At 40.4% G+C, this 13,800-nt stretch overlaps 2 long non-coding RNA genes and 1 pseudogene across 9 annotated transcripts; all 3 read left to right on the top strand.

Moving 5' to 3' along the window:
* Positions 1-1,736: 1,736 nt before the first annotated feature.
* LOC132087748 (uncharacterized) lies at positions 1,737-3,838 on the top strand. Its single transcript, XR_009421232.1, has 8 exons — positions 1,737-2,470; positions 2,534-2,630; positions 2,692-2,765; positions 2,828-2,991; positions 3,055-3,214; positions 3,276-3,426; positions 3,490-3,680; positions 3,747-3,838. It is a non-coding gene; the product is annotated as an uncharacterized LOC132087748 (long non-coding RNA).
* Positions 3,839-5,098: 1,260 nt separating this feature from the next.
* LOC132087729 (DNA polymerase delta catalytic subunit-like) lies at positions 5,099-5,706 on the top strand (annotated as a pseudogene).
* A 952-nt stretch (positions 5,707-6,658) lies between these two features.
* Positions 6,659-9,604, top strand: LOC130697772 (uncharacterized). Of its 8 annotated transcripts, none has more exons than XR_009421240.1 (8): positions 6,659-6,778; positions 7,201-7,443; positions 7,516-7,663; positions 7,728-8,018; positions 8,091-8,396; positions 8,452-8,715; positions 8,779-9,203; positions 9,267-9,604. It is a non-coding gene; the product is annotated as an uncharacterized LOC130697772 (long non-coding RNA). The 8 variants fall into 8 exon arrangements; XR_009421243.1 differs by having other exon boundaries at positions 8,075-8,396; XR_009421239.1 differs by having other exon boundaries at positions 7,728-8,189; positions 8,271-8,396.
* Positions 9,605-13,800: the final 4,196 nt, after the last annotated feature.

Here is a 13,800-nt window from a genome sequence, read left to right as displayed (position 1 = left end):
AGCTTCAAAACATATTCATTGTTAGACCTTCTCCTCTGCTTTCATTTCGTTGTTAGAAGAACGATGTCCAAACATCGTTTTGAGTCCTTTGAAGAATTTCTTCCCCTTGTTTTCTGCCTTTGGCTTCGGAAACATTTCTTTAGCGAAAGCCACTTCTGCCATCTTCTTCTCAAAATCCATATTTTCGTTTTCGACAATCACTTGCAGGGCTTTTTCTCTTCGCTGGACAAGTTCGGTTAGTTCCGCGCGCTCTACTTCCGATGACGCAGAAGCAAGTTTGTTTTTTTTATTTTTAAGCTCGTCTTCTGCATCACGTATAACTTCGCAGGACCTCCTTCTGTCATTTTCATAAATATTTTTAAGCTCAGAAAAAGTCTTCCTGAGGTTGTCGATACTGTCGGGTTCTTCGAGCTCAATGACTAGCGGTTCAAATTCGTTCTGGGAGTCGGCCCTTTTTGTCTCGAACGCTACCATTATGTCCATTATGGTCTGTGACATGTACTGCTCATAGTCTTCGCGATTTTCATTATTCTTGTGTTTTGCCATCTCAATGCGTAACCCCAAGTAATTGATCATAGAACCGGTCAAGTCTAGCACTGTTTTAGGTCCGGCATCTGATTTGTTTGTCGGCGTTTGGGGAGGCGTTTCATTTCCCGTTGTGCGTGTAATTTTGATCAAATGCGCATTTTCTTTATGTAAACGGAGGTTGTGGAAGTGTTTACGACCCAGGAAGTTGGGCATAGCCTTATATCCTGCAGACACGTAAATTGGGGTTGTAAATGATTCGCCTTCTAATTCAACAAAGGGGTAGAAAAATCCAACGAGCTCATCCAATTTTACGTGCTCTTTGAACTTCCCTGTACGCTTCGCCATGACCAAAGTGATCTTCGTAAAAGGCGTTAATTCTGGCTCGTCTAATTTTTGCCATTGGTCTAAACTGATGATTGAATGTTCACAGCCTTTGTCAATCACCATATCCACTTGATGCCCGTTCATTGTTACCTGCACGGACTTGGTCTTGATGGGTTTGTCTTCTGTCAAGAATCCCGGTTTGACTAATTTCTTTTTCATTCGCTCGAATAATTGTGATAGCTTCGACTTTTGGACGCCCTTTGCAGGTGTCGTGTTGATCGTTGGTTCGCTTACTGTATCGGCGTCTGTGGGAGGGGTGCCGAGCATTCTTAACAGCTCTTTCCGGCGACCAAGAAACGGGGATGGTTTTGATCTCGGGACTTGACGACGCGTCTCTGCTGCCTCGTTTAATGACAATTTCGCCGCAGTCAGATTTCTATTTGTCCGCTTCGGTTCATCTTTGTAAAATTTCAAGTCAGTGTCTCGAAATCCAGCTTTAGGCCTAGGCGTAGTTCCATCTGGTTTCTCTGCTTGGCAAACAGTACTAGATGAAGTATTCTGGGGTAAAGGATGCGTCATGTTACATTTTTGTAACAAGTCGCTCCTGTTTTCTGGTGTCAACTGTTCAGGTTGTTCTTCTCTGCTGGAAGATCCTGTTAATGCTGTGACGAACGAGAAGATATTCATAAATGAGGGAACCATTTTGAATATTTCGATTTACTTCGGGTGCTTGAAAAACACCGCTCGCTGTCTCGCTTTATGGCATTTTTCGACGGAAGACAGAACCCATCACTGCTCAAACTCTGATGTTTTTTCAAAAAAAAAATGTTAATAAAATAAGGTAATTTGAATTGTGTGAAGGAAATTAAATGAATTAGAATTTTTCCCGTAATGTTCAACACAAATAACCGTAAAAAAACTCTAAAAAGTATTTTTATTTCGTGAAAAACTATCTCAGTTTTGGAATCTTCTGAATTCACATGCATGCCGTCTATAGGACATATACCCTGGTGGTTATTACTGTTTCCGCTATCATTTCCACGATATACCGTCCCGTGCTCCAATTCCACGCTTTAGCCAATTCGTGTTTTTCGTTTGCACCTCGAAGCAGACCTACGTTGTTATTTGCTTCAGTCTTGCTCTTTAGCATGCCAAAGAAATTTGACTACTATTGCTCTTTTTATTTATAGCTAAAGAGAAGTTAAATAGCACAAGCAGTTTGAAGAATGGGTATGTTGGATCGTTCACAACCTTGGCTCAGCCATGTTTGCCATACCCACCCTATCCAGAAAGACAGCAAAAGAATAGGTCAGTTTCGATGGCTGAAACATCACCAGTGCTTTGGCATGACCAGGTGCAAAAAACGACTGAAAAGGTTGAATCAACACTTATTACTCCAAACAAAAAGGAGTTGAGCACGAAGGACGATGCTGTCAAAAAAGATAGATGCCTGTCAACAGCATCATCTGACAGTGGTTCCATAATGGAGGTTGTGGAGGGCTTAAGAAGAAAAAATATAGGTGTGCGCGGCACCCAGACAATGGCTTCTATTGGTTGTTCTCTCATTAGCAACTCTTACATCATCATTTGCCTTTTCCCCCCGTTCTTTCCCTAAATTGTAAGTATCTGTGAAATAAGATCATATGTAATGTGAAATCTAAATGTTTGCTTTAATCTCTAGGCTGAAGATAAGGGTGCCACAGTATCCATTTATGGATTTATTATTGGTACCAACTGCCTGACATCGTTTCTTGTCACACTCCTTTTATTGGAAAAACGTAAATATTACCCCAAATTTGTTCCATAAACGTGTAATTTGCATCTTCATCTTTCTTTCAGCTAAAAGTTAGTGGCGTTCGGTTCACCTTTGTTTCTGGAGTTTTCATTGGAGGTATTTGCTGCTTATTATCGGGGTGAGTAGTAAATTACACAAAAAAAACGCAAAAGCTGGGTTTTAATCAGTAAACTTTAAAAGCTTTTTAGAGTATTTCCCTCCTTTCCCCTCCATTTCCCCGGGGTTCATTCGTCGTAATATCTATATTGTTCCGCGTCATTCACGCTGCCGGAAACGCTGGAACAATTACGGCGACGTTTACGTACACTGGTGTGGAGTTTCCCAATTCCGTTGCCAAAATCTTTGTAAGATTCACTAATGCAGGTTTAGCGTTCGCTGTTCAATTTCTACCATTGTTCTAATTTTAGAATCTTACAAGAACCATGATGAACATTGCCCAGCTTGCTGGTCCTATAGTCGGCGGTGCATTGTACGAAGTCGGTGGTGTTAAGACTCCCTTTATCCTCATGGGCGGAATTCAAACTTTTATGGCCTTTATGGCATTACCCTTTCTTCCCGATTATGACGGTAAATTAGTTCAAAATGTTGTACGTCACCAGTCTTCTCATCTCGTTTCTCAACATTTTAGTGTCACAGTATGACGAGGGATCGACTAAAACTCAATCGCCATTGGCTATTTTGTGTATTCCATCCATTTGGATCCCGTTCTTCACGTTCATCGTATCGACATGTCGAACGGGTTCCTCTCGATCAACCTTGAACCGCAAGTGTTGCGTACGGTATGTTTTCCGACTTGGCGTTATTATTAATTTCTTTAGAATCATTTTATGTTTTGTTTGCAGTTTGACTTGACACCATTTTACGTGGGTATCTTTTTCGAACTGAAAGACGGTGCCAACAGTATAGCCAGCCCTATTTGGGGATACTTGTGCGATCGCCGTGGACCTGTGAAGCTCTGCCTTTTTTCCAGTACCATGATCGGAGCCTTGTCCATATTTTTGCTGGGGCCTTTTCGCTTCGTTCCTATTGATCGGTACTTTTGATTTCAATTCTAAAGTTCAAACCGTTTAACTAGTATCATTGTTTGATTTTATTTTAGAAATCTAGCTGTTGTCGGTATCGCATTGGCACAAAGTGGAGTTGCGTTTGCAGGGCAACAAGTTTCGGGGGTCGTTGATGCCATGAGAGAAGCTATGTAAGCCACATTTAAAAAAATCAATTTACTGTACCAGTATTCATTTCTTTTTTTTTTCGTTTTGATAATAGACATGCTGGTTATCCGGATAATCCCAGTACTCACGGGCTTGTTGCCGGTATATGGTCGTCTCTTAGTGGTGCTGGGCGTTTTGTTTCACGCGCTGGGACTGGCATTTTAGTGGACCACATTGGTTTCCAAATGACGGCTGTCGTCGTCTTCTCTGTCCAAATTACAGTGTTAAGTTTTATGCAAAAATGACTATTAACAAATAATTAGATGTATTGTTTATTTCCTTCTATAGGGACTAGCAACCATTTGCTTCCTGTTACCAAAGTGCAAGAAAGGGGACGGCAAATCCGACGGGGATGACATGACAGTGGATGCCATATCTACGAGGACAACATCGTTTACTTATTCCGTCGTGGATGTCGGTGAGTTTCCATGATTAACTATTTCTCAGCCCGAATCTCCAGCCGAGTCCGGCCACACCTCGAAATGCTGCCCGAATCTATTCATGAATCGACGGAAAGCTGCGTGAACAATACATTCCAGAAGCTGTGACATGCGATGAAAAGGAACTGTTTAAGGGGATCGTCTGTGGGGAACACTTTAACAATTTTGATAAAGTCGTCCTCCAGGTAAACCATTTTTCGAAACAGTAGTTTATGTTTTGAAAATATCTATTTGGATTTGCTTTAGGTTACAGAAAAAGATGTACCTCGATAAATAACATCATTCGAAGAAGCCGGCCTGCGCCCACTACTACTTCAAAACATTAAGATTGCTGGCTACATAAAATCAACACCTATACAGAAAGCTTCAGTTGCAGATATTCTTGCCAAAAGAGATTTGATTACTTGTGCTGTCACGGGCTCCGGCAAAACGGTAATCCAATTAATGAACGCTGTGTAATTTTGAAACCTTGATGCCTTCGTACTAACTTGATTCGAATGGGTCGATATGAACTGGGTAAGTTGAGGTAAAAGTAATTTTGAGTGGGCACGTCTGTGATTGCGACTACGAAAAGGTCCAATTGCATTTAAGATACTCAAGAAACCCTTCGTGACATTCGTTGATTAAGTCATCTAAAATTTCACATTTTTTCATATAGGCGGCGTACTTGGTACCGTTTATGAACATATTGTTAGAACAAGGTGTTTCTGGTGCATCCCCGCCATGGTTCAAAAGCCAGAAGTTGTAATTGTCGCACGCACTCGTGAATTTTCGATTCAAATTCACCGCGGGGCGTGTAAATTCTCCTACAATTCGGTTTTAAAATCTGTCATATATCAAGGAACTGTCACGAGCCATCATCGGTCAAATCTTCAAGCTGGGTGCAATACTCTTGTCGCGACCGCGGGGCGACTCGAGGATTTTCTCAATTAGTGTCACGTCAGGTAATCTATGGTAACACAGATTCCGTAATGGTGAAATTCGGTGTACCCACGGTGGCCGAAGCCATGGAATTAGGCCGAGAAGCTGCCGCATTTGTGTCGGCAAAATTTGTCAAACCCATTAATTTGGAATTCGAAAAAGTCTATTACCCCTATTTATTGATCAACGAAAAGAGGTAATTACGGTTCTGATTTATAAAGACTTGTTAGATGAGATACCAGTTGCACTGTCTGTTTCTGTCTTCACAGGTATCCAGGATTGTATTGGACCAAACCTGAAAAGTTTGACAAAATGGATTGTAAGGGTTTAGAAACTGTTCGTCGTGATAATTGTCAACTCGTTGCCAATCTTATCAATAGCTGGTCTGCAGAAAAGTTTGATTGATCGGTAAACAAAAAGTCATCAGTTTTAGTATTCAAAGTTTGAGGTTTTGATATTTTCTCTTAGAGATCCGGGTGGAGCACTAGAATACGCCAAACAATCTATTTTCGACTTGCTGCGCAACAAAGTCGATATCTCACTTCTGATGATTACCAAGGTAGGGCGTAACTATGTTTTGGAATACTGTGATTTTATCCGTTTGCTTTCTTTTATTAAAAAGGAGCTGACTAAAACAGATAAAGACTACGCCAGCAAACAGGCACATGTGGAACTAGCTCACAAGATGCGTAAGCGAGATGCTGGTACAACCCCAAAATTAGGGGATCGAGTTCCGTATGTCATTATCGCAGCCGCTAAAAGTACACCAGCCTACCTCAAGATTCGTCTTTGGATTTCAAATTTCTCATGAACTATTAAGTTTTCATACGTCTTCTTTAGACGGTAAACCCTATTTTTGTAATGGAATACAGCGTACCTATTGATGCCCCATACCATTTGGAAAATCAGCTTTCAAAACCCCTTGTTCGGATTTTGGAACCCATACTTGGATCTAAAGCGGAATCATTGTTGCTACGTAAACATGGACTTATCGCCTTTATTTGCTTGACATAATTGAACGGTTTGTATTCCGTATTGTAGATGGTTACCATACCCGGACGCCTTCATTTGTTACTTCAAAAATTGGTGGATTGGCTAGCTTTACCACACGCAAATCCACCTGTGTTGGATGCAAAACCGTCCTTCCAGACGATAGTGCTGTATGCAAGTAAGTCTAATTTCTGCCTATCTCGGCGATGTTTGTTAAATTTGCTGTTCCAATTTAAACAGATTTTGCAAGCCGAAAGAATCGGAGTTCTACCAGAGGGAAATTGGCCAACTTTATGCTCTCGAAGAGAAGTTTAATCGTTTATGGACAGAATGTCAACGGTGCCAGGGAAGTCTCAACGAAGAGATTCTTTGTTGCAAGTAAATAGTTTGAGTGATATCCTAATCATGTTACATACTTAATACTAATCGTTTGCCACATTTAGCCGAGATTGCCCCATCTATTATATGAGGACAAAAGTTAGAAAAAATCTCACGGAACAGGGTAAACTTATGGAAAGATTCAGCCTACCCTGACAACCTACCGCTCTCGTCAATGATGGTGCATACAGGTAGTGGCTTGGCTTCTGTAAAATAGATTGGAAACAATAAATTACACGACTCATTGTTCAGTAAGTTCCCCATAACCAAAAGATTTTAATAAAAATGGTGTATAGCGCCGTAAGAGTCTCGGAGGGAGCAGGCGGTAAAATACGTGATGTCATGTAATTCCGTATTTTGAAAAACGAAAGTTGATGGCATTAGTAAGTAGATGTATAAGTTATTAGAAAAGTCACGTTGTTGCGAATGATCCAGTCGACGAAACATCGTACGAACCAACGCACATTGATTTAATTAGATTAAGTTCTTAGTCTTTCTGTTTTTTTTTTTGTGGTTTATTTCAATACCTAGATTTTTTTTCTTCCCATCCCATTAAAAAATTTTTTTTTTATTCAATTAAAGTCTTATTTGTCAAACAAAATATTTGCTTTAGGCTCGTAGGGGGCTAGTCGCTAGGTGGCCCAGGTGCTGTGCTGAGCTGAGCTGCTGATGGCCACATTTATCATGGCGTCGTAGCGGCTAGTTATATCACGGCAGCCGAACGTGGCAGACCTTTATTTTTGTAGGTGAAATCCAAGGGAGGAACTGCAAATGCTCGGCGCCATCTTGTACGAACGATGTGGTCTGGCGGACACCTTACCAAGGTGACCATGCATTACCTTCGAGTGTATTTAAGGTATACCATTTACTTGCTTTGTAAAAGCTAGGTTTTTAACTTGTGCATCGTAACGATTTTGAATTGGGTAAGTTGCAAGTCGGTAGATTTGCTCTGCAGTTTCCCGGATACCAGCACCCTGCTTCGCGAGAACTACTCTACGTTGTTCTGGGGGGCTTAGACGAACATCTGAATCCGATTTTGAAGAAGTCTTGCATCGATGGACACTGACAAAATATAGGTGAAATAGCTACAAATTTTTATTAGCAAGGTTCACTTGTGTTCCAACTCATTTTATTTTTCAGGAAGCTGCACATGAATGTTGGGTATTTTATCATAAGTAGAATACAGATAGATTCTGTAGTAGTAGATCTCTTTAGTTGGGTATTGAAATTGGCTTTGGTTTGTATGGGGTCTGATGAGGTCTCAGTTGCATTTGATCCTACTTGTTATTTATCACTGCCAATGCCAGTCGAAAAGGAAGTACCAGTTGACCTGTATCTGGCTAACATGGACCTTTTAGCAGAAATTTTTCTGCTTTCAAGGGATTCAAAGAGTTTGCAGAATATTATGTCTCTAGGATTCCACAGTTTTAGGTAATTCAATTGACAAGAAATTTACACTGATTTTTGTTTTATTTTTCTAAAGGCAGATTCTTAATTATAAAGGATTGGGAAAGAAAATTGACGGAGGCTCAGTGCCAAAAAAATTATGGTAGTTGGAATGATTACCGAAGCTCTTCGGATTCGTTTATTTCACTCGTTATGGTATTTAAAGAAAATAAACGTGTACCTGTGCCCCTTTGTATCTGTGACCCGATTTCCTCTTCACTTGCGATAATTCTGCAGCGGGTCATGCAGATACTGTGATCAGCAGAAAAAGTTGGAAGTGCGCTGCCCGGAAAGCAAATCTGGGGTAAAAGAAAAAAACTTATTCCAACTAGTAAGCCATTCCCAAATTCAACCAACAAAAAGGTACACAGTGAGATTTGCTTAACAATTATGTTTCTTTAATTGATTTTAAAATTAGGAAAAGGTGGAAGGAAAAACTTCGTTCTCTGGTAGTGTTTTAGTTAAAATCCTTTTTGTGCAAATTCATTTTTGAAATTGTTTACCTCATTTTCGAATGGTTCCGTTCACATTTGTTGTTCATGTGAGATTTTATGTTTACCAGTTACTGCATTATATTGACCACTATTGCAAGATGTTTGTTTAGGAATAACTACTGTTTTGTTTATCTGGAATGTTGTGTGGGAGTCCATCAGGAATTGCTGGTCTGCAGTAAATTTGTCAGGTATATGTTAGCTTTCATCAGCAAAACGTTATGCACTAATTGTGTTTGGTTTTCGTGGTATAGGCTAGGTGATGAAGATCAATGAATCAGAAAATGTTTTGCATGGGTGGTGAATGTTCTGACAGTTTTAACAGTTGTGATGTGGTGTATTTCACTTCCACGCATCATGGTGTTTTTATCTATCAGTTGAATTGTATGGTTAATTTTCTGTTCGTGTAACCTCATTTCCTCTTGAATCATATAGTAGAAATTGGTGACCTGAAACAATGAACATGGAAAAATCACCTGTGCCAACGTTGACGATGTTTGATTGATGAAGTGCTGGAAACTAAAATTAATTTTCTTTACAATTTGGTTTCAGGCTATCTTTATAATTTTTTATTAGTTTTGCGTTTGTTTAGAGTCCGCAAGCTCGTAGCTGATTTCCTCCTTTAGATACCACCTGTCGACGGTTTGACAGCCTCACACAATTGAACGTATGCCAAAAAGTAATTGATCCAATTTAATGTATGCAATGTATACTAATTACACCATTCAAAACAATATTCCAGGCCAAAGTGAGCTCTTCCGATCAGAAAAGTGACGGCGTATCCATTTAATTGAAAATAGGCACAAGATAACGCACAATTGGCGTTCTTGCCTCAATGGAGAAATTTTTCCGTGGAACTTATGACCGAAATACCATTGCAGCTGTTCAAAAAAAAAGAAAAGTGTATTATCATGCAGATGTTGACTAGCTAACAATCCAGAGATACGTCAACTTGCGAAATTTCTAGATGTGTGTGAAGCGCAATCAGCATCCTTGTTGAACTGTGAACCCAAATCATGTATTTTCCTAGAAATATCTAGGTTTTTGGATAAATAAATAAAAGTCAGTGAAAAAATGTGATTGTGTGTGAGTGATTCACGATCTAAAAGTATGTTTAAAGAGTTCACATCAATACAGTTCCCGTCTCAAAAAAGCAATATTTTCAATTTTGATGAATTTTTCGGTTGTTAATTGGAAAACAAGATGACGCTGCTGTGTCACTATTTACTTGCTGACTAAGTGTGAACGGTGAAAGCTGTGTTCGAAAGTTTCTGTTAAATATGTCATATTCCAATGGAAAACTTAAGAAAAACTAATGGTGCTTCTGTACGTTTTCATCCCTGAGTGTGTTTTAGAAGTGAAGCCCACAGAATGCTTGGTGTTTATGGTACACGTCTTTTAATCACCTATGTCAGCTGACAAACCAAAAAACTGTTAGCAACCTACTACGTTGCATTCATAAAACTATACGAGTGCTCATTGAGAGGTATAAGACTAATGTTTTGTTATCAGAATCTCATTGATGGATTTTGCTTCTAAGGTTTAGCTCATGAAACTTCGTTTGTAAAGAATACGTCCTGTTGAGGAATGTCACCAAAGATGCAAATCCTATGGGTAGGAATACCATAATATCATTCTTCTACTCTTTAACCACTCATGGTCTACTGTTAATCGTGATCTGAGTAGTGCACCATATTCATCTTCGTTGCAGTATCAGCTGTAACAACAGTCATTTCGGCAGTTGTAATCTCGACCTAGCCTACCAACAGACATAGACATGTACCTCAACACAATTTCTACTGGTATTTTAAATTTTTCTTCTGCCTCATATAGTTTGCCTTTTTATTTAAATTGAACATTCAACCATAGAACTGCCAACTCTTAGCTGTCTGCTGCCTATTTGCTGGCCCTACAGTCTTTTCAGTCTTCGGACAGCAGAAGTAAGTCGAATTGCTTTCAACGTTTGGTTACAACAACAATCTTATATTTCCCACTAACTGGTTCTTTTTCTTTACTTTTACGATTAAGAACAAAGCCTTCTTCGTGTTCGCCACGCCCGTCATTACCTTGCCCGTCATCCCGTCTTCGCTTCGGCCGTCGTCCCGTCTTGGCTTCGGCCGTCGCCCCGTCGTCGCCTCGCCCGTCGCCCCGTCGTCGCCTCGCCCGTCGGCCCGTCGTCGCCTCGCCCGTCGCCCCCCGTCGTCGCGTCTTCGCCCGTCGCCCCGTCTCGCCCGTCGTCGTCGCCCCGTCTTCGCCTCGCCCGTCGCCCCGTCTTCGCCTTTCCCGTCGCCACGTCACCTTCTCGCCCGGTCGCCACGTCTTCTCTTCGCCCGTCGCGCCATCATCGCCTCGCCCGTCGCCTCGTGGTCGCCACGTCATCGCCTGGTCTTTGTGGTATCGTTGTATTTTTTTATTGTGTAATTGTGTAGTACTAATTTACACGTTGGCTGCCACGCCCGTTTCTCCCCTTTTTTTTTTTAGCTATATAGGGACGGGCCGCGCTGTTCTGCCTCATGGCCTATCTGTCATGAGGTGGAGTAGTTGCCACTGCCCAAGATTCGCCGAAAGGCAATTAGGCAACGCACCAGAGGGACTCCCTTTGTCCGATGTGTGGTGGAGACCTGGGGTGTGCGTTCCCACAACGGTCTCCATCATCATGTCAGCCCGGACTTGTCAGCGGGCAAGTCCCCCTTGGTCGCTATCCTTCCGATAGCGACGTAATTAATGTAAATTTAGTGGCGTGGCAGCCAACCTGTTAGTTAGTTATTTATGTATGTCTTGTATTGTGTTGTGTTGTAAGATGTGAATGTAAGTGGAGGATTTGTGGGAGGATGGAGGGACAATAAAAAATGTGTTAGATTTTTAAATGAAGTTTGTTTTTATTTATGAGAGTATTTTCATGAACTGGATTGGGGATCGAACCCTAGACCTCCAGCGTATCAGTTTAATACTTTACCATTGAGCCATCTACAACGTATACAAATATGTAATTTCTTCCTTAATACCTTTGTTTGTAGTGGATAAGTCGATACGCTTTCAAATGGGAATTATTGTCTGTATGGTTAACAGTGGCTCAATGGTAGAGCGTTCGACTGAGATATGAAATGTCTGAGGTTCGAATCCCAGAATGATGCATATCAGCAAAAGATAAATGAAGAAATACCTCATGCGGATTACATGTAGACGTATAAAATAAGGTACAAGAAAGACAAAATAAGTAAAAAGATTTTTGAATTAAAAAAAAAACAATTTTTATTGATGTAAAATTTTTTTGTGTCAACTAAGGTAGGAGAAAACTCTACCACATGAGTAGAGTCTCCCCCTACCTTAGTTGACTCACCGGGGAGATTACCCGGTGCGTGGCTAAGAGAAGCCGGAAAAGGATGAAGAGTGATGATAAGGACAAGTTTTCACGTGAGCGATTAACCGTTATTCGGATATGTGGGTAGCCCCAAGACCCTCAAAAAGATATCATCGAGCCAGGGGGACCCCCACGTCCCCTTTCCGGACAGCGCACTCACAACCTTTAACTGCTGATCACAGTAGGGGCATGACCCCCCTACGGGCTTATTAGAAATTTAGGGGAAACGGGGCCACAGAAAGAAGGGAGCCCAGATATGCACTTGAATTTAAGAGAATAAAACTCTTTACTGTTCGGGATGAATCAGCAATTAGCCGTGTCGTCTGAGTAGCGTTCTTTGAAAATTTAGCATCTCTTTTCGTCTTCTATTCTTAAACAGGGAAATATAATGGCTGGACATCTTTTACGGTTAGCTGCAAAATGTCATCAAGGAGACTGGAATGAAAGAGAAATTAAGATCAAGGTAAAATGTGACCACAGAATAGATGTGAACCAATTTTTGTGCTTCGCTTTAAATGAAACAAATACCGTTACATGGGAGGCTTGGATCACATTTTCCATGAGAATTCACATACGCACTTAACTTGGAACACACCATGTGTGAGGGTTGGACAAAAATATCCATATCGTTTTCACGATACTGATGGGCTTATCATTTGGAACCTTCCTTTCTGTAATTAAAGATGTTTTATTTAATAAACCCATGATCTCTAAACCATCAATCAAATACCGAATCGCTTACGAAGACATCTTTGGCAGAATGGCAGTCTGGTAGAAAATCAATATTCTTCTTGGGCCTCTTCGATTGCCAAAAATGGCAATAAGAACTGAACAGGGAACAGTTCACTAAAGAAAATGAGAACATTCCCTTTGTTATGCAGGGAATATTGCTGTAGTTATGCAAACAATCAGAGCTGTCTTACAGATTGGATGGGAAAATGGAAAGGTTTATCCCTAGATAACACCACCAACCAGTACTGTCACGTCACTGCACATACAGAGAAGAAAATTCAAAAGTTATTAAAAATTGAATACACCTTTTACCATCAGCATGATACTGCAACACATAGCTCTCGGAGATACTTATTCTACGAAAAATTTATCCCATTGTAGAGTAGATCTTGACTTAAACGTAACGCGAATGCCATCACCTAAAATTACAAAATTTAGATTACATGCCAGCATAACAAAAATGCTGCAAGCTTACATGTGGTAAACAATGAATTTATACTGTCAGACGATCCATCAAACAGTATAGCCATCTACTGGTAAGGTATCCAGTTCTATTTCACTCAACGGCTTCCGATGTTAAAGAAGTTAGGGCTTGAAAATAAGCCCGACAAAATAAATAAGCCCGACACCATAGGAAAATGTATTGCTTCTTCTTATGTAAAACACTGCAACAAGTGTGACTAGTGAATCAAAATCAAATCAGCTATGTTGGCATTGAATCTATATCACTTTTGGCCCCAAGGTATATCTTGTATTAAATTTTGTCTTGGCAATAGCGTAAGAAGAGGAAATTGTTGTGAAACTACCTTGAGTGGAGCCAAATATTCCAATGCTGATACATGGGAGCTCAGCAATTTTAAATTTAGCAACTTTGTATCAGGAATTTCTACTGCAGACGGATCCCCCGAACACTATTGCCACCTATTGGTACGATATTCAGTTTTCTACTTTGGGCTTCAGCGATCATCCGGGGCTAGAGTAAGGGCTGTAGCAAATTTCACTTCTAATCATTCAAAAGCCATAAGGTTCACGTGTAAAAGATATTAATTTTCGTAATCCTTGCTTAATTTAGTTTTAAATATATTATTCGGATTCGAAATTGAACGCTGATCACGAATATCGGCTTTGTTTTGACATTTAAATTTAAAAAAGGGAGAAAAACGAAGAAAATGACCGTGGAAAA

Source organism: Daphnia carinata, chromosome 6 (genome assembly GCF_022539665.2).
Source record: "Daphnia carinata strain CSIRO-1 chromosome 6, CSIRO_AGI_Dcar_HiC_V3, whole genome shotgun sequence".
Lineage (NCBI taxonomy): Eukaryota > Metazoa > Arthropoda > Branchiopoda > Diplostraca > Daphniidae > Daphnia > Daphnia carinata.
Note: the sequence above shows the minus strand (reverse complement) of the source record. Positions and strands in the feature narration are given on the sequence as shown.